Genomic DNA, 23,627 nt, shown 5'->3' with positions numbered 1-23,627 from the left:
TCTGTGTTTATTATATTTCGCTGTGAACTCTGCTTCACAGCTTTGAACCCTTTCAGTGTTTCAGGTTAAGCCCCCAATAGAGTAGTAACCAAGGAATTTTGTCAAACTTTCAGGGAATATTTCAAATGTCACAAACATTTAATTGTTGACCTAATGCTCTTATAGAAGTATATTTCAACGGAAACCAAATTGAGTTTATTAAAAGAAGATTCGTTTCATTGTTACTATTATACATTCAAAATTGAGCTCCAAATTGGAAAGGGGTCATGCAAATTGTTTTAGTCCCGTCATTGATGGACAAATTGAATAAAATATTTTGCGGTATTGTATATTTTCCATTAAAATCCTTTGGCAAATTGTTGCCACATCTCCACCTAGCTGACTGAGCTCCAAAAAAAACCAATAGAAAGTCAACTAAAACCGCGGCTAGAACTAAAGCCACGTTTGCATATTGTAAAAAACTGGAAAATAAAAAATTGGTGCTTCGTGGTGGGCAAAACTAGCTTAGAACTGCATTTATGCGCTGACAAACTGACCAAACTGCAACTCCATGATGGGAAAAATTGCTGTCACAACACAAAAACTGGTGCCCACCTGCGAATTTGTAGGGCGAGTATGTGTGGCTGAATAAAACCGCTTAAGTTTTCACTCAGCGAACTGTAAAACTGCATTTGAATGGGACAAAAGAAGGGGTTCTGCACTACCCATTTTAGCAAGAAAAAATAGGGTACCATGAACTTGGTCTGTAGTTGGCTTCAATGTTTATAATAAAAGTGCGCGACTTGTCACATATTCAGGATGTAGCTCGTTTAGATTTTTTCCATAGATTATGTTTTGATGGAACGCCAGCTGCAACGGCAGCATCTGCCGCCGCCTGATGATGATTTTAGTGGCTGCCAGATGTTGTCGAGCCGCAAAAGAGAAAAATACAAAAAAAAAAGAAACTCAAAGAAAGATTAAAAAAAAGTTGCAAAAATAGAAAAAACATCAAGCCAACGACGGGAACTGCTGACAGCGGCAAACGAACGTGTAGCTGCGGCAATAAAAAAATAAAAAACCCCAAAATCCGAATAAAAATGCTGCCAGTGACGTGACGCCGCCGCAGCGCAACTCTCAATTTTGATGGCCACCGCCGAGAACAACTAAAATCCTCGAGCTGGCACTCTAGTTAGTTAGTCGAGCCACTGCCGGGCAAGAAATTCTAAATCAAAATTCCATCCAGCCAGCCAGAGGGATCCAGGTGGGTTAGTGGGCCGAATCAGTGCTGTGCGCTGTGCTGTGGTATCTATCAGTAGAGCCTGGCATAGAAAAGGTTAGAAAGTATCACAGAAGTACATCCAGAAATATTTATTGAATTCAAAATAGAAATATAGGAAATACGGTACAGGAGTTAAATTGCTAACAAATGGAGCACAAATTGTAAGAGGCATTCAGGTACTTAACTAGACGTCGTTCTTCACTATTTTTATCCGCAGCTGCTTTATAATCCCCAGTGGCCAACACTGGTAAGTTGGTTAGTGGGTTTCTGGTGCTTTGCAATGGTGCGGGCTGCCTGGCTAGCCATTCAGTTTGTAAACCGCGCAGCGCGTATAAATAAATATTTACAACTCGTTTGCCGCAGCCAAAGGTAAACGCAGGAGCACGGGAGCGATGCGTCCGGAGACGGAGGTCTCCGGAGCCGCTCCTTTAGGTGTTGAAGCGTTCAAGGACCTGCCCACCTGGCCACCTGCCACCTGGCCACCAGGTAAAGCTCCGAGCTGCGGGCTTGAACACCTTTTGCGACTGACGCAGCCGTTGCCGCGTTAACAATGCAAACTCATTGTCAGTTGTGTTTTCTTATTTTCGTGGCTGCAGGATGAAAACGGTTTTCTTTGGCAGTGGATTTCAATGAATTTCGGCGACTTGTTTAGCGGCCAGAAGAGAGTTTTGGGGGATTTGCCAGGGAATGAAGCTAACTTTTAAAGCAATCAGGAAGACTCGAGATTATTAAACCAAATTAAGTACTGCAGTAGGGCTTGACTTTAAGTGCAAGGAAGCTGCAAACTAGAGTAATAAAATATTCTTTACGACTACTTTTATTACACTCCATTTTAATTTCGTACGGCATTTTCATAACTAAAGTAACGTGGAAGGAGTTCACTTTAATATAAAGAAAATATTTCAGCAGCCGGAAAAAATAGCTATGATAAAAAAAGCGCTGTGCTTTTTATCTGTTTAGTTATTTAAAGAATAAATTTTGAATAAATCGAATAATAGATTTTAGAAAAGGGTCTTTTTCTTGCAACAAGCATTTCGAAAATAGACAAAGTTATTCAGCTACAAATAGGTTTCCTACAACAATGAGCTCTGCTGAAATGTAAGCTTTTAAATCATATAGAGTGAACCCGTCGACGAAAAACGGAAGCGGAATGCATGAAGCAAAACAAAAAACTGGGCTTCATGAATTAAAGATGACTTTGCCACGCGCAGTGCCAGGAAAGGGGGCGTGGCATTCGGCACCACTGACAAGGACATCGACTCTGCGAACAAAGCGAGGTGCAAGTGGAGGAGTTGTATCCCCGGAGTGAGTCCCTCAAAGGGTCCTGCGACGAAGGGATGGAAGGGGGGCTGAAAGCAGCTAAGGGAGATACCTAGGCAACCGAGCGTGACCAAGAACGCCCAAACCCTGTTTAATGTAAGGAAAAACGCAATCAAAATGCGACACTTTTTCAAACACTTGGGGCGCGGGAAACAATGAAAATTTCATTTCTTCATTTCAACGCATGCTCCTTAGTCCTCACTCGCAGTCTCAGTTTTCTTGTCTCTGCAGGGCCAGCCCCTCGCCTTTTTTTCATTTGTTCGTCAGCCAAGAACAATGCCTAAATAAACTATTTATTGTGCTCGCTGCTGGCAAGGACAACGCAAACGAAAGGACGCAGCTCCTGGCATCTGAGCAAACGCAATTAAATTTGTGTGTAGCGCATAAATAAATTTTAAGTGCCAGTTTAGGGACCTGCACTAGCTGGGCTTAACCAAATTCCACACAGATTGCATAAATCCACGAAATCCACACGAAAGAGCAAATCGAACAAATCAATAGTCCGCAGGGAGCCTGGCCAGTTTTCTAACCAACCTATTTAAATGTTTATGCAGTTTTTAATATTTTTGCATTTCCTGCACGCCAGTTAAGCCAGTCGGACGAGGATTGTTTTTCGCCATTTGACATTTTAAATTATTTACCGGACTTTTATGCCAGGCAATAAATATTGAAATATTTGTGTGTATTTTGCGTGTACTGTCGAGGTTCTTTTTGCTTGAATTTAAATAAATTTCTGCCGCAAGCACCCACGCCAAGCAGTTTAAATAGTTTATGTGCAGCATTTGTGCACTTCTATTAGGTAAAATGCATAAATTTCGTTTTCATTGCATACTTTGCAGCGCCCGTGCAGAACAAAAGCTGAAAAAAGGAAAACAAGTTCGCATAAGTCCCAGCCCATATGTAAATGTGACAGCCCGCATGGCACAACCTTGGCTGGGGATCTGTGAAATCAGTGCGTGATGAGGGGTCTTGGGGTCTAGGGGTCTCGAGACTTGGGGCTGAATTATAAGCCCAAAGTAGGCGCGCTGCTTTACGAGCCCATAAACAAGATGAGTCGGAGTGAAGAGGGGAGGGGTGGCAGCGTTACGAGCTTTGCAGAGGATGGGCCGCCCTTGGGAGCCTTGTCATAGATTGCTAAAGTTGTTCCCAACTTCGGATTCTCGAGTTTCTCAAGGAGGACTTCAAATGAAAGAAAAGATTCAGAAAAATTTCAACTTGGCAGCCTCATTAAATGCAATGCTGTCTTTATGTGTATACTTTTAGTCAGCATAGTAATTAGCTATTTTAAAAAACCCCTCATTTCGTATTTGAAATATATTATAAAGAATTCCGGAACAAGGAAAATGTGTGTTTCGTATTTGCACTCAAGCTAAATTTATTAAAGTCCCAGCAAATGAAATTTGATGCCTATGCTAGAGCTTGGACCAAAGGCGAAGCTAACAACAAAACTAAAGCTGCAGTATTGCATGTATAAGTCAGGAGAGGTTGGCACTAATCAAAAACATAAATTCACATAAAAATATCAAGGAGCAGCATCCACATGGACGTTGATGTAAGGACACCTGCATAATGTCCTTGCCGATGCTAAAGTTGAAGGTTTATGAGCTGCACACAAAAATGGAAATTGTCTGCCATGGCTGTCACTGTAGATGTTCCCAGTTGTGCATTCATCTACACAGAGAAAGTTAAGATACTTTAATGTTAAATAGGTATTTTCCAGTTCAAAGCTAGTTTATCTTATTTACTGTTATAATTACGAATATGCACCACATTTCCATAACAAATCAAGGATCTGCCAGTATAAATGCCCGGAGAACCACGTTGTAGCGTATCCCTTGCTAAGAATTTGGTGTCGCGCAGTCCTACATCGCTTATATATTATTTTCAATTTTAAAGATATTTTTCCTCTGTGTACCAGCTGTAATAGTTTGGCGCAGACACCTCAGCACTTAAGCAGACTGCTCAGAAATGGGCCTAACTGCCGGAGACACCAGACGACTGTTGACTCCTCGTCTGGTCTCTGGTCTCGTTGTTGTGAGTTCCCTTGAGTGTGTGCACATGTAATAAGCATAACAACACTAAATGGCTACTTATGCATGCAAAGGCAAAACACTCGGCGCAGTGACAAAAATTGAGTGCATACGAGCACCACAATTACCCACTGCACGATCCCAAGTGCAGTTGTCTGAGCCAATTTCCCCATTTCCCAAGAAGACATCTCCGCCGACTGGCGGTTTCAGCCAATAGTCGCGTTATGGCTCATTCCCTAAATGGTCTGCAGCAGCAGTTAGCTGCGGTTTCCGGCCTATCAAGTGCCAAACTAGTTTCGGAACAGGTGAAATCGACCGAGCACTAGTGCACTCGTCTTCTATATTTATATATAATTATTCTAGAGTTGAAGAAATAATTGTATATAAAAATCAATGAAAGTAAAATTTAGCTATATATAATAAAAATATAAAAGAATTTAGCTAAAAAAATGTCTTTTAAAGTATATTTTTGCCAAATATTAATGCAAAATGAAAGTCAGCAAGAAAATGCTGGGTCCGCAATTTGGCCCACAATCATTCGAAATATCCTTGTCGCAATGCCCGCTTATCTTGTAGCTGTAACTCTCTGACAGAGCAATTATAACCACATCTCGCCTTGTGTGTGCTGTCCCTTTGGCCGCGGTAATCGCTGGAGGAGATCTGCAACAGTTTTTGGCAGCATTCCGGCTGCAATGGCCATGAAATGGAGCCGGGTTACGGGTCGTTTAGTTCGCTCAATGCGTGTGTAATTCCAACCCATTGGCTCTGCGGCCTGACATCTATGCGATTATACGGCGCTACTCGCAATTCGGGTAGTAGAAAGTAGCAAAATCGGAACGGGGTTGCATGTGTCATCTGAGCCCATTGTGCAATTGACAGTCGGTCAGATGAGGGGCAAAGCAGCCCGGCGGGCATTGGAAGCGGGGTGGCAAGTGACGGTGCCCCATTTGCTCTGAATTGCTGTTCTTGTTTTCGATCGCGAACACACATTGCGCATTTCAATTCAATGTTGCTGACTGATGGCCAAAAGGAGGCGTCGCTGCTTTTGTGGCCAAATGGCCCACGTGCCACATGGCCCCCATTCGGCGATGCTTTGACTGAATGCTCCACATTGTTTGGTTCCCCGAGTGGCAAGTGAAACAAGCTGGAGCTGTCACGTCGGAGCTGCGTTCTAGACACTCTGATCCACGGAGGTGCAGTTAAATGCAGTGGGACAAACTAATAATTTTAAGAAGACTCGTTAGATTATGAATGCCGATACTAAAGGCCAAAAATTCATTCTACTTATAAGTATTTTGAATGATGAAATGAATGATATTTTTTATATCGACATCACTGAAGCCGAGCTAATTATTTCGAAAGTGATAGAAATGAGTTCCATTCTGCACCCAATAGCATTGAAATGAGCAAAAATTAAATTTGCTTTCTCTAGCAGAAATGAATACTTTCTTTGAAGGTATTTGCTGAAAAGTCCCTCGCTGCGTTGCGTAACGTTTCGCTTTTCTTTAGATATCTTCAACCCCCATTCGCAGCAGTTATCTCATTTGTGCCCTTAACTTTCTGAATGCATCCTCTTGCCAGACAGCTAGCTGCCCTTTTAGCATATTGCCAAGCACTTGGCTGCCTGCCCAAAGTACGAGTATCACTTGACACGGGATGACCTCCCTTCCGACCCCAAAACAACACCTTATCTCGCACAAAAACACACACATGACAGGTGCACGTCTTCTGGATTCGAGGAATGCTAAAATGAATTGCCGCTTTTGTTAAGATTTCTTGTATGCTGCTCCTTGGAAGCGTTGCAAATGCAGCTGCCGAGTGTTCGTCTTCCTTCGCCTTTGGCAGGAGTTCTTGTGTAACAAGTTTCACGTGCATGTTCTCAACAATGTCGCCATTGCCAGTTGCATTCGTCGTCGTCGTCGTCGTCGTCGTCGTCGCCATCGCTGTAGCCATTGCCGTTTCCGTTTCCGCTTTCGTCCTTGGCATCAGAGAACGCTCGGACGCGCTTCCATGGAGAATGTCATGCAAAAACATTAATGCTACCTTTCAACTGCTCCGCACTTGCTGCCTTTATCCGGTAGATAAATTGTTGCTCACACCCGGAGACATTTGGCTACAAATTTTTCCCATTTCTTCACCTGCCAAGCGTTTGTGCATCGCATTAGCCCAGATAAGTGTGGTCGAGCGTTTTTATTTATTAATTCGGTTTGTTTAAGGATATTTATGATATGCTGTGGATTTTCCCAAGAATTTATGATATTACTCGATATACCAATGGTGAGGATAGTACATATACTTCTTCTAATGAAGAAGTGGAAAATACTGAAATCGAAGTGCTGTCAATATCGTTGTCCGACCCTCAACCCAATTGCGGTTTAGCTTTTTCCCTTTTCTCGACGAATGCATTTTAAAAATAAATTTTGCCCAACGGTGCAATTTCCGTGCTAACAAATTTATGTGCTCAACAATTGATTTTCCAGTGCAGCAAAGGTAGCAGCCATTTTATACAGGTGAAATAAAAGGCGTCAAATTGGGAGGCGGGGCAGCCGCAAACGGTGCGGCACTTCATAAAATATGAAATTAGATTTGCAAGCAGCTCAAACCGTAGTCCACTGGCCATCGCCCATTGCCCATCGCCCCATCGTCCATTTTTGCTCCCGAGGATGTCGATGGCCATATATACATATATATACATATATACATATATCCGGATGCTGGTCGAAAAAAAGCTTAATGCTCGCGCGCGGCCAAAGAATGAAGGAAATTGCTGGAAAGGAGGGGCAAGCTGAAAAGGATGGGGTGTCCAAGTGGAAGTGGATCCGGAATGGTCATGGCAGAGTCAACCAAGCGACCGACATTGACTTGAATGACTTGACATTCGATCAAAAAGTTCGACGACGAGCACCACGAACAGAGGCGGAATCAGCAGCCGCGTCGCAGAAAAAAGGAGCAGAAAAAATTGCCTGGATTGGGTAACAGAGAATACTGAGTCACCCTGAAGTCAATATATTTTTACAAGATTATTAATAAGCTGAATTGCACTTTATACAGCACGCAAATGGACTTATGGAAGAACAATTATTTGATTAAAATTATATTTATGAATGAATGCAGAAATTTAAATGGTTATTGGTTTATTTATTATTTTTGGTTTATTTATTTTGCTATTTTTCCCCAAACATTTAGTCAGCTGCGTGCAAGTTGAAAACGAGTAACTGGTGGAGTCGACAATGCCTGACACTGTGTCCGTGATTTGTAGCGCATTGAATCCGGTTAAAGGGGATTCCCAATTCAGAGGGAAATATATATTTATATATACGAGTATATCTAGAAAAAAGTAAAAGGAGAAGCGGCGATGGGGCGATGGGGCGTTGGAAAATACAAAGCGCAACGCGCGGCTAATGCCGCTTAATAGTTCTTACATTTTTTGCCCTGGTCTTTGTTCGCTCGCTTGGCCAGAGACCCAGAGACATGCTGACTTAACTGGTTTGCCCCCAATCCTGCCGCCCAGGACTGAAACTCCGTCTACCATCCGATGCTTTAAGACCCAGCCACCGTGTTCAATAGCTGGAAAATGTAAATCTCATTGAGTTGGTCGCTGGTCGCTGGTTTTTTATACTTCCCTTTTAGCCCACTGCTTTTTCCATTTTAGCCAGACTGAGGGGTTAAATGCTGAGGCTAATGCAACAAAAGGGGGCGTGGTCAAATGTCTTCATCGGTTTGATTTTCAATTTGATTGCATTTAAGCGACATCCGGCATAAGCTTCAAGTCGTCCTTTGTCCTCCTTATATTTATATGAGTGAGTATCGTAAAAATTTATCGCCAGTCCAAAGAGTCCTGCATTTGCTATTCTTGCTTCGTCCCGGTTTGACGATTTATGCGATGATTGATGATTGTCGCCGACACATCTTGAATGCAATTTACTCGCTTATCACTCGACATAACCATATATGAATAATAGCCACAGCCGAGCAGGGATTAAGCAGTGCAGAACAGGTAGAAGAGAGGCATTTATTCCGTATTCGAGCTGTCTGGTACATTGTCCAAGCTAATAAACATAAATTTGCAGCTTTTCCCTTCCATTTGTTATTGCCGCTGCGAAAGCCACAATTGTTGACATCCCAGACAGCTGCACGGGGAATAAAAAAGTTACAGGTTCTTAAAAGCTCACTGATTTGTGAGTCATTAGGCGGAACTATTCAGTATTCATACCAGTAATATTCAATGCAATTAAAATTACGTAAGTATTTGTGTGTACCATTCAAGTGTAGCATTCACAAAATTGGGAATTACATTTTTCTGCTGTGTACCATTCACAAGGTAAACGAGTCGGCTTTGGGGACAACTCTGCTGCTTGACAGCAATCAATCAATATTTATGTCCTTAGGCTGGTTTGTAGGTAGCTGTCAAAACTTGCCACAGTCTTTATATAGACGTAGGTATATCTGGAAGATGCTTTTCCCCTCAAACCAGCAGCTGTGATTGTTGCTGGCTGTTGTGGCACTCTAATGATAATGACAATGGCAATAATAGTCAGAACAACAAGGGCGGCCAAGGACGCAAAATCTCCAGCAACCTCCTGCCAAAGGGAAGCGTCTTGTTCCCGAACTTTTGTCATTTACACTTTGCAGATTTATGTTTATCCGCTCGACGGGCTTTGGCATCTGCACCCACCCCCTCCACCTCCTTTCGTCCTTTGAAAAATCCTTTGATTGATGTCCAGACTAAGCTAATTACGTGACTCAAAAAGTGCCCGGCAACTGAGACGAACTTAAGCTGAGGTGCTCAAAAACTTTCGCCCTGGCTAGTGGCGCGATTAATTGATTATTTTCAAGGGTGCCAAACAAAGCACTCAGCTCGAGGGTATAATAACGATAATAGCAAAAATAATAGTCTTGAGGTGCTGTCATCATAATGTTTCTAACATTTCCCTCTTCTTCTCTCGCCTGGCAGGCGTTGGCAGAGATTACGCATTAAATAAATCATCGGCCTACGGAGCGCGTTGATGTTCCTAACACTTCACTTTGGCCCGGATACTGCTGAACGGAGCGCCGGAGTCGAGATTTATTGTAAATAAGCATGATTATCATAGCATCACGTATACGCCATGTTGCGCGCGGCACCATCAGACAAACAATTGAGATGCTGATGGCAAGGCCAGCATTTCAAGTATAATTAGCAGTGGCCAAACAGAGGTCTTTGTGGGGGCTTTACTTCTTATATATCTGCAAATATATTGTTCTGCAAAGAATTTCTTATAAATTCTACTTTGCTTTGATAAGGTGGCTACTATTCAAAGCCTGAATCTTCAGCTATGAATGTTGTCACTAGCTTATTCGTATTGGTTCGAATTTACGTAGTATTATTCGCTTTAAATTAGTAGTATTTTGTAGTTTATGTGTCTCAACATTGCATCGGAATATGCGGCATTGCGCTAAACCCAATATCACAGTCAGTCCCTGTCACAACTCGACTTGGCTTGAATCTGAGCTAGATACTGCTGTCTGGCTGTCTCCATTCGCTTCGCGTAACCTCAATGTGTTGCCAGAGCCCATCAGAGTTAGCATCCGCATCGTGTCCTTGGCATCCTGCGCCCTACTTCTGTGCGACCAGCAACCACCGCCCACCGCCCAAAGGCCCTTTGCCACTCCTTTAACCACCCGAAACGGCAGCTTTGGTCGCATTACTGTGGCGCTTAAAAGGTTAAAACGTTTTTGACTTTGAGCGTCGACGTCTGCAGCCAGCAAATCGTCTAATGAAAGCGACTTTCGCAAATGAAATAATTCCGCAGCCATTTTTTCCGCGGTTGTTGTGCTTTTCGCTTTCCATTGCTGAATGTGGCTGGGTTGTGCCATTTTAATTGAGCCAGTTTGTTTAATTAAACATTGAAATTAGAAAATTATAAAGTCAAATATTTCAAGTCACCGCGTTGGCGTTGAAATTGAATGTGGCGGCAAGGTGAGATTTTCTGTATTAAGGTCCACAAGTCTTATATACATATGTTCTTCGGTTTAAAGGTTTTAGCATTTAAGTTAAACAAATATCCAACTATCGCTGTTCACAAATACATCTTCCGAACAATGATTAAAATAAATAACGGCATTTGTGTTCCTTACACATCAGAAATCTTATGGCGTTTTGGACTATGAAAAATGCGGCAAATGATGTGCAAAAGCTCATCATACGCAAATTAAGCGCATTATAAGGCTCATCGCTGGCCAAATGACCTAGACAAGGACTCAAACTGCTCGTTAGATGAACCCAGTGAACTTTGTGGTTGGGAAGAGACTGCCAACTGAAGCAAACTCCTCTCAAACTTGACCCAGTCCGTGGCCGAGTTTTCCGGTAGCATCTAGGCAGTGTTACCTGTTGCCAGAGCGAGAGGGACAATGGACTTTAAGTCATTTGCAACTCGCTTTTCTATGGTTTTCCCGTTTTCCCGTTTCCCGTTTTCCATTTCACTTTTCGCTTTTCCTTTCCTTTCGTCTCTCTTAAATCTGGGCAAACGACATTCATAATTTTTATTTACTTTCCTTCTCTCATTTTCGTTTCGCCCTTCGGTTTTTTCTTATTGCATTTTAATGCCCTCTCCCTCGGCGACATGGCGCGTACCACATTTCGTATACTTAATGAGATTTTTCGCAGACATATTTGCAATTTGGTAAGACCAGTGTGTAAAAGTTGGGACCGCAAAATATTCCATCCCTTTGCCGGCGTCTTTGGTTCAATTTGAAAGTTTCCCTCCAGTTAAACCCAGAAGCAACAAAAACTAATTACAATCTCAAGTTGTTTTTTCAACACTCGGCCTTAAAGCTAAATGTTGCTGCGGCTACAAAAAGTATAAAATGGAAATTATATCAAACAGTGGTGCATAGTGTGCAGTTGCAGAGCCAGTTTAATTTTAGTTTTTCCAACTATTTCCCCTCTTTGCTGCTTATTCCTATTCGTATCCTTATTGCTGTTTTGTTTGTGCTTTTAACTTGGCACTTTGTGCGCGAATTTATTCCTTCTTTTGCTCGCTGCAAATTGCACCTCTGTGATTATGGCCACTTGGCATCGTCTTCGCCGGGGCTTTGCTACGGCATTTGGCCATTTAAGAGGTGTGCCCGGGATGGTGGCTCTAATGACATTCTTTCCCCCAGCGAAATGCACTAGACACTGTTCATTAGGAGCCATGCCCGCTCGTTGGGCACGAACCCAAGACAACTTCAGCCAATTCGCAATTGGCCGGAGAAAGAGCAGTTGAAAGCAGCTGGGAGCAGCCGGGATTCCAGATGGATCCTTCGCGTAAAACGGCACCGGAACATCCTTCAAAACTTGCAGCTAATCTCTGCCAGCAGTCTGGCGAGCTTCTCCCACTGGGCAGTCCAATTGGAAACTCCGTTGGTGGCCTGTGTCCTGGGAAAACTGTCAATACACGACTAAAAATTAACTGTTCATCAAGGATATATGTACCTTCAATAGTTTCAAGTATATCCACAATGATTTGGCAGAAATGAATATTTAATTTTTTATAATTTCTTATAAACATATCTAATTATGTTTGTCTAATACACAGATTTAAATAAACCACTTAATTTTTAGTCGTGCAGCTCCCATTCAAATAGTGTTGCGTCATTATTCAAAATGTCAATGTCATTTCAGTCTCTTGTGCTTTCGCGCGTGCTCCTTTCTCATTCAGTGACACTGCAGACTCGTTTTTTGGTGGCTGAAGTCTCAACTCACTGCACTGACAGCTGATGATTTCGGAAGGATAATGGAGTGGGGTGTCCTCCCGAGATTCCCCGGCGTTTTGTCATGCTTAACTGCCGCTGCTTTTGAGGCCTTCTGACAGCCCTCCAGTTTAAAGTTTCATCCAAACTGCGAACAATGGTCGCTGGCTTCCAGATTCCAGTGCCATTTTCGGGCCTGCCTTAAATCATAGGCTCAATATTAGCTTTTCCGGATATTTCAGCCACTTGTGTCCCTTTTCGTATTTCGTATTTACTTGCTATTTGCCAAGCGGTCCGCAATGGCCATCAATTTATTTAACAAATGACAAACGCTTTGCAAATCAAACAGCAATAACTAATAGACAGTTTGTTTGCCGCTCGTACGGCTGCTTATTTTTTGTTGTTCCAGTTATTTAGTACAAATGAGCCCGGGGGCCGCTTATCTTTGAGTCCAGGCAACAAACAAAGGGGCCGTGGGTGGGATCGGGCGTTACAATCAGACAACCGCAGTAATGCACCATCGAAAATGTGCGATATAAATGTGTGTGTGTGTGTATAAAATACGTATGCATTATGGCTAATAACCGATTTGCGTGCCCAACGCACATAAGCCAACTCTGAGGTCGGAGGTCGCATTTGGTCGACGGCATTGTTGCTATTATCGCTCGGGCCTCGTGTGTTTTTGTTACGGCACAATGCACTATGAATGATAATCTTTTATTAAGTTTTCGTATGAGCCAGTCCTTTCAGCAGGCTAGCTGCATTAGTGAAATGGTAATATAAGTTATAAAAGTTACTCAATACAATATATTTAAATGTACCGATTTGGCTCAATAATGTGGACAAATAGTAAAAATACATATGTGTTAGCCAGGACAGGAACCTCTTAGCACGATCAAAGCTCTTTGCCAAATGATCGGCTTTAAGCTCAGCTGAGCAAAGACTACCACCCTGACTCAGATCTGTTCCCACCTGTGCTAGTCAAGTGGGAAGAGAAGTCGAAGCACTCCACTTACTATTTTTGATCTTTTAGACGCGTCGTTTAGACGGCTTCATAAACGCGGCTTTAAACAAGAGACGTCGCTGCCGACGACGACGTAGCCGTCGATAAGGCCGATGCTATTTTCGAATTGGGCGATCTGTCAGCGCTACGAAGTCGGTTGGGTTGAGAGTTGTGATCAGTTGAATTCACGTCGTCGGCGAGTCGAGAAGCAAAACGCGGAAACGCTTGAGCAAACAAAGCCGAGAACCTGAGCTGAGTGTTAAGATACTTTAAGTGTGGTTTTGCGCGCGAGTTTTTCGCTTTGACATAAATCAGAGCAATTTGCAGATCGTAGTGTTTTTGCAAGCCAATTGTGAATGAGCCAACTTTAGCGGCGATTATTGTGCAGTGCAGCTTTCAAATCCATCTCAGTGTGGTAATTTTTCAGTTGGCTAATTGGGCAAGTAAAACAAAAATTCAAAACAACAACCACGCTTCGTCTAGTCAGCGGTATCTGTGTGTGTACTTCGGTGTATCTGTATCTGTATTTGTATCTGTGTCCGCTCAATCTTTGCTCAATCGCAATCTTTGGGCATTGCCAAAACAGGTTAACTAAAAGCAAACGTGTTCTTTACGTTTCTGTTGACTTTTGCCAGCCGCAAAGCCAAAAGTTAGTCAGCAAAAAATAACAAAACAACGAAAATATAGGGGGAAAATACAAATTACAAGGAAAATCAATAACAGACTGTTGCCACAGTTCCTGCAATCCGTGGTTTCTCGTCGGAATAAAAGCAGCTGCGGTCCGTTGAAGAACTTCAAGGAGCACAGGTAACCGCAGGCCATTGGCCTCCTTCACATTAAAATGCCAAATGGCTAAAGTAGATGCTGTGGGGATTTCCCACTCAACCAGCTCAAGGATGCCCAGATAATGCAGGGCTTCGCATTCCCAAAAGAAAAAACCATTCAGTAAAAAAAAAACACCAGCTTCGTCAACGACCTGCTCCAATTCGATTTATGCAGTCCAAGGTCAACAGCAACGGCTTTAAAATGCAAACTCAGGCAAAGTTGAATCTCCAAATGAATGCTTCTGCTTTTGCTGCTTGCTGCTGCCTTTGTTGCCGCGACTTTTGTCTCACGTTTTTTGAACTTTTGGGTTTCGGCCGACTTTTGTCGAACCGATGTAAAGATGTAGCGAATGGCTTAAGTTTGTAGCGCAGAAAACCATGTTTAAAGAAGTCAATTTTAAGAGGGATTATTTAATTAACTGTTGCAGTTTAACAAAACATTAACTGATACTTCATTTGTGTAAACTACTAAAATAATATTTATGAGCCTTATAAATGGAAAAACTGCATGGCTGAAAATAAAGAAAGATTCAAGTGCTTTTTACAGTGCACTTTTAGAGTACTAGAGAAGTGTCTTCTGCTCAAAAGTTGTGCATATCAGCTGTCCTTCTGCAAAGGGCCCATAACTCCGGCTTTTTAACAGCCGCTTATAATTATTTAATTTGCTGTCTGTAACCGGGTACTTAACCTTTCTAAAATTTACCCACAAACCGCAACAATGAGAGTTGCCGCAAGAACAACAACTATAATCGAGGTGGCCGCGTTACTTGGCACAATTAAAACCGCAAAACTCGACTCGTTAGTTAACTTTGACCTGCTCGGCAAAAAAATAGCGGTTTTAAACAACTAAAAGCATAAAGGTTACGATGCGCCCACTAAGTTTAGCAATTAAATTTATAGAGGTGTGACCTAAGAGGGAAACCATTAAACTCTGACTAATTTTTAGATAATGGTTTAACTAATGAAGAATTATGAAATTTATGTTGGTCAAGGCGTGTGCTTTTGGATCTGCTTACATTAATTATTTCACATGATTTGCACAAAACTGGAAATCAAGTGACTCACACTTAATAAAGCATTACACATTACTTCCTTTTTTTAATTTTTTCCATTTTTGCCAGGAGAGCCATAAAGCCGATGAGGAATATGTAGAGCCGTGCAAAAGCTTCTTAAGATCTTGCAAGTCAGAATGATTTTCGCGTGCTATTAAAAGTAAACTTGGTCCACAGCAACTCAATGAATGCCCAATGGCTTTTTGGGAAGCATGAGTAATAAATTTCGCATTCATCGGCTGCCAATTCTATCAACGGAAATTAAATACAACTTTTCGGGTAATTTTTTTCGCTAAATTGAAATAATTCTGCTTAAATTGCTAATTGTTTTAACCAAAAATTCTAATTAGTGCATCCGTGTTCAATTTGAAGCACTCGTTAGCTGCCAATTGCCGACGGCAATAAATTGCATTTACCATTTCGGCACTTGTTTGGGACTTTTTAAAGTGCAATTAACGCCAAGCCGCTGCACAATTATTTATTTATACATTCAATGTTTTTGTTTTACTTTTCCATTTGTCGAGCTTTGACAACTCTTAACTGTGGGAAGTGGGCCTTTATTGAGTTTGTCAAGGCTCATCGTCGTTTTGGCCAATTGTTACATTTGCATGCCAGCCAGCGGATGCGATGCACATGTAATGGCAATTGATTTACAAGCTATGCGAATCAATACAAGCCGAGTAGCAAAAAAATTATAGGCATATACGTGGGTATGTGTATATATAATTATTCAATTAAACGACCACACAGCGAGCCAAAGGTAACCGCCAATAAAAGTATTCGTTCAAATGCAAATACATATATTTTCCCTTTTTATGCGATTTTCCGGCGTGAGACATGGTGCCACGAATGCAATCAAAGTCGGACTTTATGGAAACGACAAACAAATATACAAAAAACGACAGCCAAAAGTCTGTGGCAAATTTAATTTATCTGTTTGATTTTATTTGCAAAAAGTGTCAGATAACTGAAAAACATCATAATAAATGAGCAGCGCGTGAGAAGCCAAAGAATGTGATATAAAAAAGGTATATTTATTTTTGGGGTCAAAAAATGAATTGCTAAAGGGTGTTATAATTGTTCTTTAAATATTGATACAATAATTGTCAATTAATTTTCCCTATTTAGCTACAATAACAAGCACTTAAAAGAATATACTTGAGGTCAAGCGATTTGTAATGCGCCCTTTATAAAATATTTGTTGCCCTAATTTTTCACCGTCTTGGCCCATTAATAAGTATCAATAAAATCAATTTTCAAGTTTGTGGGTTCAAAATAATGAATTGCTGCAGGGTGTTATAACTGCACTTAAATGAAATTGTCAATTTAATTTCCCATTTGTCTACAATAACAAGCATTCAAAAGATTATATTCGAGTTTAAACGATACGCAATGCGGCTATTATAAAACATTTGTTGCCCTAATTTTTCGCTGTCTTGGCCCATTAATAAATATCAATAAAATCAATTTGCAAGTTTCCACACTGACAATTCAGTCAAGTTTAATTATTGTAAATAGCATTTGAGAAGGAAGTAAAATCAATTATGCAAATACCCCTAACAAAGTTATGAAATACGTTGGGCAAATGGCCGGAATAAAATTGACTTTGATGCGAAATCAATGGATTCAATTTGTCGATAAACATAAACAGTCTACAACGGCGAAAGTGAAGAAAGATTTTCCAACTCATAGCTTTTTTATGCCGCCAAAAATGTTCATGAGAATATGCAAACTTTCTTTTCTCGTCATATTTGCAACGTTTATCCCACTTCCTGCTGACAGCCAACAAACACTAACTGTAATAAGCCACTTGTAAGGCAGCAATAATGTAGATCTATGGGCCAGATATCTGTGTAGATGGTTAGATGTGAGGGGAGGGCGGTCCTCCTTTCGGCACATTTGCATAATCTCAGGGAAGTCTTTGGTAACAAGTAATCGAAAATAAATTTGCATAACAAATGCCAGCTTAGTGAGCCCAGTGTCAGTGGGAAAAATGAGACATAATCTGCGAGGCTGCTCCGACCAACAATCAATAAAATGTATACAGATATACAGATGCAAAAAATATAGACGACTTGCTGCATTGAAGCGCACTGAAATTTAATCAGAATTTAAATTGAAATTCCCCAGAAGCAAAACGAGACGAAAGGTCGCCGCCATTCGGCTATGTGTGTATATGTTACGAGCATGTATTTTTGCATACTTTGTATATGAGCAAATAGAACAAACAGGGGCCTCAGGCAGCAAAAAAAAAAACAAAAAAAATTTTAAAAAATAAAAGAAACAAAGACACCGCTCCGGTGCCGAGTAATTGCCAAATGTTTACGCACATATGTACGATATGTAATATTTGCATATAAACAGGCATATGTAGCCGCTTTTCATTCCGACATTGCAACGCTTTTTTAGGGCTCCCCATTTGCATTTCATTTCAAAGCTGGTTTTTTCAGATACTCCTCATCCTTCATTTTTTTTCGGCGGTTGGAATTGGTCTCCTAGGGGCACACCGAATATGAAGTGCCAAACGATGGGCCGTGATTTCATTTGGCGAACGGAATTCGGTGTTGTTTTATGAATGGAACAGACGGAAAATGCGATGACATGATTTTCAAGGGCTTACAGATCGGTGACACTGAGAGAACTCTTTATGGATGGCATTGCGATTCGCAAATCGCAGCACTTAATTGAATTTCCTTTTGTCACCGTCTTAATTGAAAACTCTACCATCCGCCTGTCCACCGCTCATCAACGTGCCACGAGGCGACTCCTTAAGTCACTCTCGACAGATTATTCCGGGTTAATGACTCTTTCAAGTGACACTTGAACGCTTCTCCCTGCTAAAAGCCGCTTACAGTCTGGCCTTTTCGGTTGGTGGTCTTGCCCAAGCAAGGAAAAAAACCAAAAACACAGAAGTGAAGCAAGTAAAGTAGAATTCAGTTTCAGCGATTACTCACCCAGCAAAGTTGACTAAGCAACTAAGCTCAGCTGGGAGCTCTATGCTGAAAGCCGTGGCTTGGAATTGGATCACAGCTCTACTTCACCCTCTTCTAGTTTCCATTTTTTGGGAAGTGTTTGTTTTTGACTGAAAGCGCTCAACTGTTAAACCGAATAAAATGCAATGGCAGCGCATTTTTAATTGTTATTGCCACTGTTGTTGGCTTACTGGTTTGTTGGTCTGTTGGTCTGTTGGCCGTTGGTGTTGACTAAATTTAGTTGAAAATACAGTTGAACCTTGAAAATGAGCGTGGAAATCTGTGCATAATTGTTTGGAAAATGTTTGCACAATTCACACATCAAAACGTTAACGGAAATTATAGTCTCTGCAGCTCGCATGAGGTCGTCTGTGAATTATTACAATGCGAACTCTATAAAAGAATGCTAATTCAATAGTGAATGCCAGGCAAAGTAATTACTGTAGAATTATTAAAGTCCCAAACGAATGACCCTCTTTTTTCGGTTAGTTAAATCATAGCCAAACAATTCCAGGCTATAGTCATTGCAAACACTTGAATAAAAGAGAAATACAAAGCATTTGTCACCGATATTTATTTATTTACTTCTACCCAGAGAGCACAGCTGTGTTCAACAAAAAGATGGAATGCCAAAAGATTGGATTTTTAAATATGATGGGTTTTCACAACCTCACTGAATTAAATAAATTATGGTCTGAGACGTTGTAGATAATTTATTAATAGTAATGAAACGATTTTAAATTAACGTATAATAAACATTTTCCTATTATTTCGTGTACAACTGTATGTATGAATATGGAGACGGAGCGTTGTGTATAAAAATGCAATCAAATAAATTTGTATTTTCATTTTTATGGTAAAACAAAATGGCTTTTGACTTGTGCATTTCATGTGCATTTGACGCTCGTTTTGCTGCCCTTTATTTATTTCCTTATTTTACTGTTTCAGGAGACCCCGATGACCTTTTGTCGTGAATATTTATTTTAGCCAATTAATTGTCGTTTCGATTGAACAACTTTCTTGCCCTTCTCCCCTGGGTGCGAAGAGCCTTAAAAGGCCTTTAAAGCTTTGAAGAGGCCATAATTTGGCCAGTGTCTGCTATTGCCATTCACGAATATGAATGAAATTTTTAGGCCCCGCCAGGAGGAAAGCAATAAAAAGCCTTTAAATATTTACACACTCAGCCAGAAAAGAGCAAACAAGCGGGCGCGCAATCTTCTTCTTGTATGCAAATAAATGCTAAACAGTTGAGGTCCTTGAATCCCTTCGTATTTTTTTTTTTTTGGCTTTTAGGGGCGAGTGCGTTTGCCAGGATTTTGACTTCAAGTTTTGCCAGCTTACCACACGGCGTATACTTGATCGATTTGCCCAATGTTGAATGTGAGCCGCGCTTGCCGCATTGTTTGTTTGCTTATGTGAACTGCTGGGCTGAAAAGTGATTGTCGGTGTCACACAGATTTGTTCTAGACTCCCTGCGCTGTGTGTTGCGTTTGCCGCACAAATAACAGCAACACTTTGCGTGCAGCTGCATCTGCAGTTGCATCTGGCATGTTATTTGCTGTCTGATGATACCTAAACCCAGCCCCCGAGCCCCAAGCTTTCGTTCCCCCGATAAGCGCCCAGACGCAATGCACTTTATGTCTTGATGCTGCTGACGGCGGCGCCAGTTTCTCGGGGGTTTGCTTCTGAAACTGCTTCGTAGCACTGAGATAAAAGGGAAAACTTGGGAGTATTTTTAAGATTCCGTGCTTTGAAAGATTTAAGTTAAAGTCATAGCTAAGAAATATCCATGAGATCTACAACCTTTCCTCCTTTATTTCTTGACTCTCACATTGATTGTAATTTTGTATTGCTTTAAAGTACGCATTCAGTTTTATGCGCATTCTGTTAATTTAGTTTTAAAATTTTTATTGATGACTTAGATATTATGTGTGGCCTTTGTTCTCTGTGCAGCTAGGCTGCTATGCATCTTTCCCTCTTTTGCACTGATTGTCACTAGCAACAGCAGTACAATATCATCATCATCATCATCGTCGCCGTCGCCGTCGCCGTCGTCGTCATCCCAGTCCTCGTTGTCCTTGTAGTCCTGGTCGTCATCCCCTCCACGCTAATCCTTGTCATGCACCGACGACCTAGCGACTGCTTCGCTTGTTCCTCCCTGTTGTTATTGTCAAGTGCAAATGTGTCGGTGAAATATGCAAAGACATAAATATTTCAACGTGTTTGAGGACTCAATGGTGCGGGTGTGTGGGAAAAACTACTGGGAATGTGTGAAAATCACCGACTGGGAACTAAGAATCACGATGCAATCCTTTGCCCTTGTGACATTGCACATTGGACATTGGACATTGTCTTGTACAACGGCCGTAACTGACCTTAGCCAATTTCCCGGACATTGCGCACATGCGATTCAATTGGAAGCTGGAAAATTTATGAACCCAGACACACACAGCTCGTGTGCTCATAAATAGAAATCACATTCGCATGCTTGAAGCTTCTAGATTTCCATGGATACATCACAGTGTTTATATTTAATTTAATGGGTAGTGTTCAAATTGCATACACTTTGCAATCATTTGCATTTCATATAAGCCGGCACCGCATGCGAAGTATTCTGACGTCATTGCACTGAAAGAAAATGTTTAGAAAACAGCTCAGCTTCCTTAAAAGATAATGCGAAAAGTGTGAAACTGAGAAATAAAGTATTGTTTATAGTTGATAACTGTCTTTATCTGCTTCCATCTTAAAATTGAAACCATCTGTCAGTTAAGGATTTGTTTTAGTGTATTCCTGGTCAATCGAGTCTCCATTTGGGCAAACAACGGGCCAAATTCATTGCCAAGTGCAGGCCTCAAGTGATGGGTCGTAAGTCAAAGATACGGAAACTTTACCGCACGAGCTGCCGGTTATGGGCACTTGCGAAACGGCAATGGCTATAAGACGATAGCCAGCCAAAGGGCAACCTTTGCTGACCCCCATTTCATGACAGATCTGTCATAGGCGTGTTGGCTAACAAGTCCGAATCCGGTTTTTTCACACCAAACTGTGGCAGAGTGAACGGCTAGAAGCGACTGTTGATATATTGAGTCTCAGTTGGCCAAGTCCCAGCCCCTTTTTCAAATTCGCGATGATGACTTCATTGTTTGCTACTTGGGGATGCACATTCCTCGAGATGCACCCGGGTTCTAGATAATTCGGAGGTCAAGAGCGTGGTGGTTTTAGGTAGTTCTATAGGGTAGTTGTATAAGCTATTAGCGGGCCTAATCATTGCACACGGCAGGTAATTGCCCGGCAATTGCTAATTTCCCTCGGTTTAAAGTGCACAGATCAGGCAGTGCATATTTCGAGAAAGTTCACGTAAAAGGTGGTCGGCAATTAGGAAGGATAACCATTATTTAATATTAGCTCAGCCCGATTGGCTGAAAATACTCCACAATAGCAATTAATTTCCCTCTTAATTTGCACTGTAATTAGAGAGCAATCAGTTTAGAACTATTTGTAGAGTTGTTAATGGAAATGCATACGCGTGTGTAGCTGTTGAGGTTGCCAGGCTGATTGCATTGAAATCAGATCACTGGTTTAGCTTGTAATTATTTTGCGATTCAGTTCAAACAAAAGACAGCCGTTCATATTTCTTGGCCCCTTAAATTTTATCATTCATACCGATTGGAACACGTTTTAATTGCAATCGGCAAACCATTCTGCCTCTGCATCGATTCGCTTGCCTGATCAGTTATTTGTCAAAGCTGATTTCGTGGCCGTCTGCCTCGTATTTCGACGTTATTTCATTGCATCGAACATGGCTTTTTCGGCCAGGCCAGCTGTAAACTAGAATTTTGAATTCACAAATTTCAATTAACATCGCTGGCCAAATACGCTGACTCAGGCCAGTAGGAAATGGCGAATACCCATTGAACACCCATGGTTGCAAAAATACGAGACTGGTAAAATCGTTCATAACTGGGTGGCGTACGGTTTTCCACCGACATTGTGACAGCTTAATTGGGCCAGATGTGGGTTGAGTGGGCACCGGTTCGCCTCAGTGTATGCACATGTCTTATGCAACAGCTGGAAGCTCACAAATGTATGCTACTCGAAATAGGACAGGCCTAAACAACTGCACAATGGCCTTCAAATAGCCGACATCATATCGATTGAGTAACTTACATATTAAGCTTGTCTTTGCTCCATGTTCACATACATGCCATACAAGTTTTCGTTTAATAAAATAATGTAGGTCACTTTAACTGACGGAACTTGTACTCATTTAATCAATTGAATAAATATTATTTCCTGTTTTCTTAACTTTGCTCTAAAAGCTGTATATTTTTGTTTACAAAAAATGGAATTTGGCCAAATATTTTGGACGACTTCTGAATTCCCACTGTTAGCGCTACTGTCTGTTGTGCTTTGGAGCAGGAACTTCTAACAGGAAAACAGGCAACTAATGACTCGTAATAATTGCGGCTCATGTTCGGTAAGAAAAATAGGCTTCATTAAATACAAAAGCGCTTAGCTGATGGCAAAAGGCCCCCACATGCACATACAAATCCCTGGCAAAGTATAGTAGCAACATTGGGAAAACCAAACCAACGAGCATAACAAACGATCTATGAACATTTCTGGCCATTTCAACAAGCTCGAACATTTTGCGGTTACACCCAGGAAATTGTTTGTTGGATTTCTGAATTATATTTTGCCAGCCAAGCAGGCAGGATGCAAAATTTAAGCCGGCGAACAAATATGCCAGCTCGTGTGTGTGCGCCAGTTTGTCTCGAGTGTGTTAAAGTCGGTTGATTAAGTTGTGCGGCAGCCTTTCAATTTTTAGGAGCTTGAAAATTATGTGAAAATGGAATTTAAATGCAAACAATTTGTTATTAGCCATTTAAGCCTGTTTCCCACAATGCAATTTTCCTCCTCTGTGGCCGAGTCCACGAGGCGTATACACAATGTGGCCAAGGGAAATTATGTTAAACGGTTTAAGGCCTACAGCCGAGCTGCCCTGAAGAGGAATCCGCCTTTGACTTGTGCCAAATTATTTGCCCATTTGCAGCTCACCGAATGGAGAATGGGCTGCTGCGAATTATTTGCTAACTATTTGGTAAAACATTTTACTCCTCCACGAAATGTGCGGCCATTACTAACACATGAGCGCATTTTTCGGCTTCGCCGCTGTCCGGCGAAATTTTTGTTGTGCAAATTTATTGAGCGTAAAATTTTGTGGAAATTCGCATTTTTTTTTTTGCCCCCCTCCGCATGTGCAAAACTAAAAATAAACATAAATATTTATCAGTCTGCAAAGAGTTGTCCCATCATGCATCGCTTTGCATATACATGTATATGTTTGTATGCAAATGACAGTGCGGCGATCTGGGGCCTGTCATTGACCCATTTCCGGATGGCCTCAGACTCGTGGCAAAGCACATAGTTAATGTGCTGGAAGCTTAGGGCCAGC

The 23,627-nt window shown here is 41.5% G+C and overlaps 1 protein-coding gene across 1 annotated transcript in view; it reads left to right on the top strand.

The window, feature by feature from the left end:
* The first annotated feature begins 13,499 nt into the window (after positions 1-13,499).
* Positions 13,500-23,627, top strand: part of LOC120451798 (ABC transporter G family member 20) — a 46,401-nt gene continuing 36,273 nt past the window's right edge. The window contains exon 1 of the mRNA XM_039635753.2: positions 13,500-14,131. The gene's annotated coding sequence lies outside the window, so the exon portion shown is untranslated. The remainder of the gene's footprint in view (positions 14,132-23,627) is intronic.

This window comes from Drosophila santomea, chromosome 3R (assembly GCF_016746245.2).
Source record: "Drosophila santomea strain STO CAGO 1482 chromosome 3R, Prin_Dsan_1.1, whole genome shotgun sequence".
Taxonomy (NCBI): domain Eukaryota; kingdom Metazoa; phylum Arthropoda; class Insecta; order Diptera; family Drosophilidae; genus Drosophila; species Drosophila santomea.
Note: the sequence above shows the minus strand (reverse complement) of the source record. Positions and strands in the feature narration are given on the sequence as shown.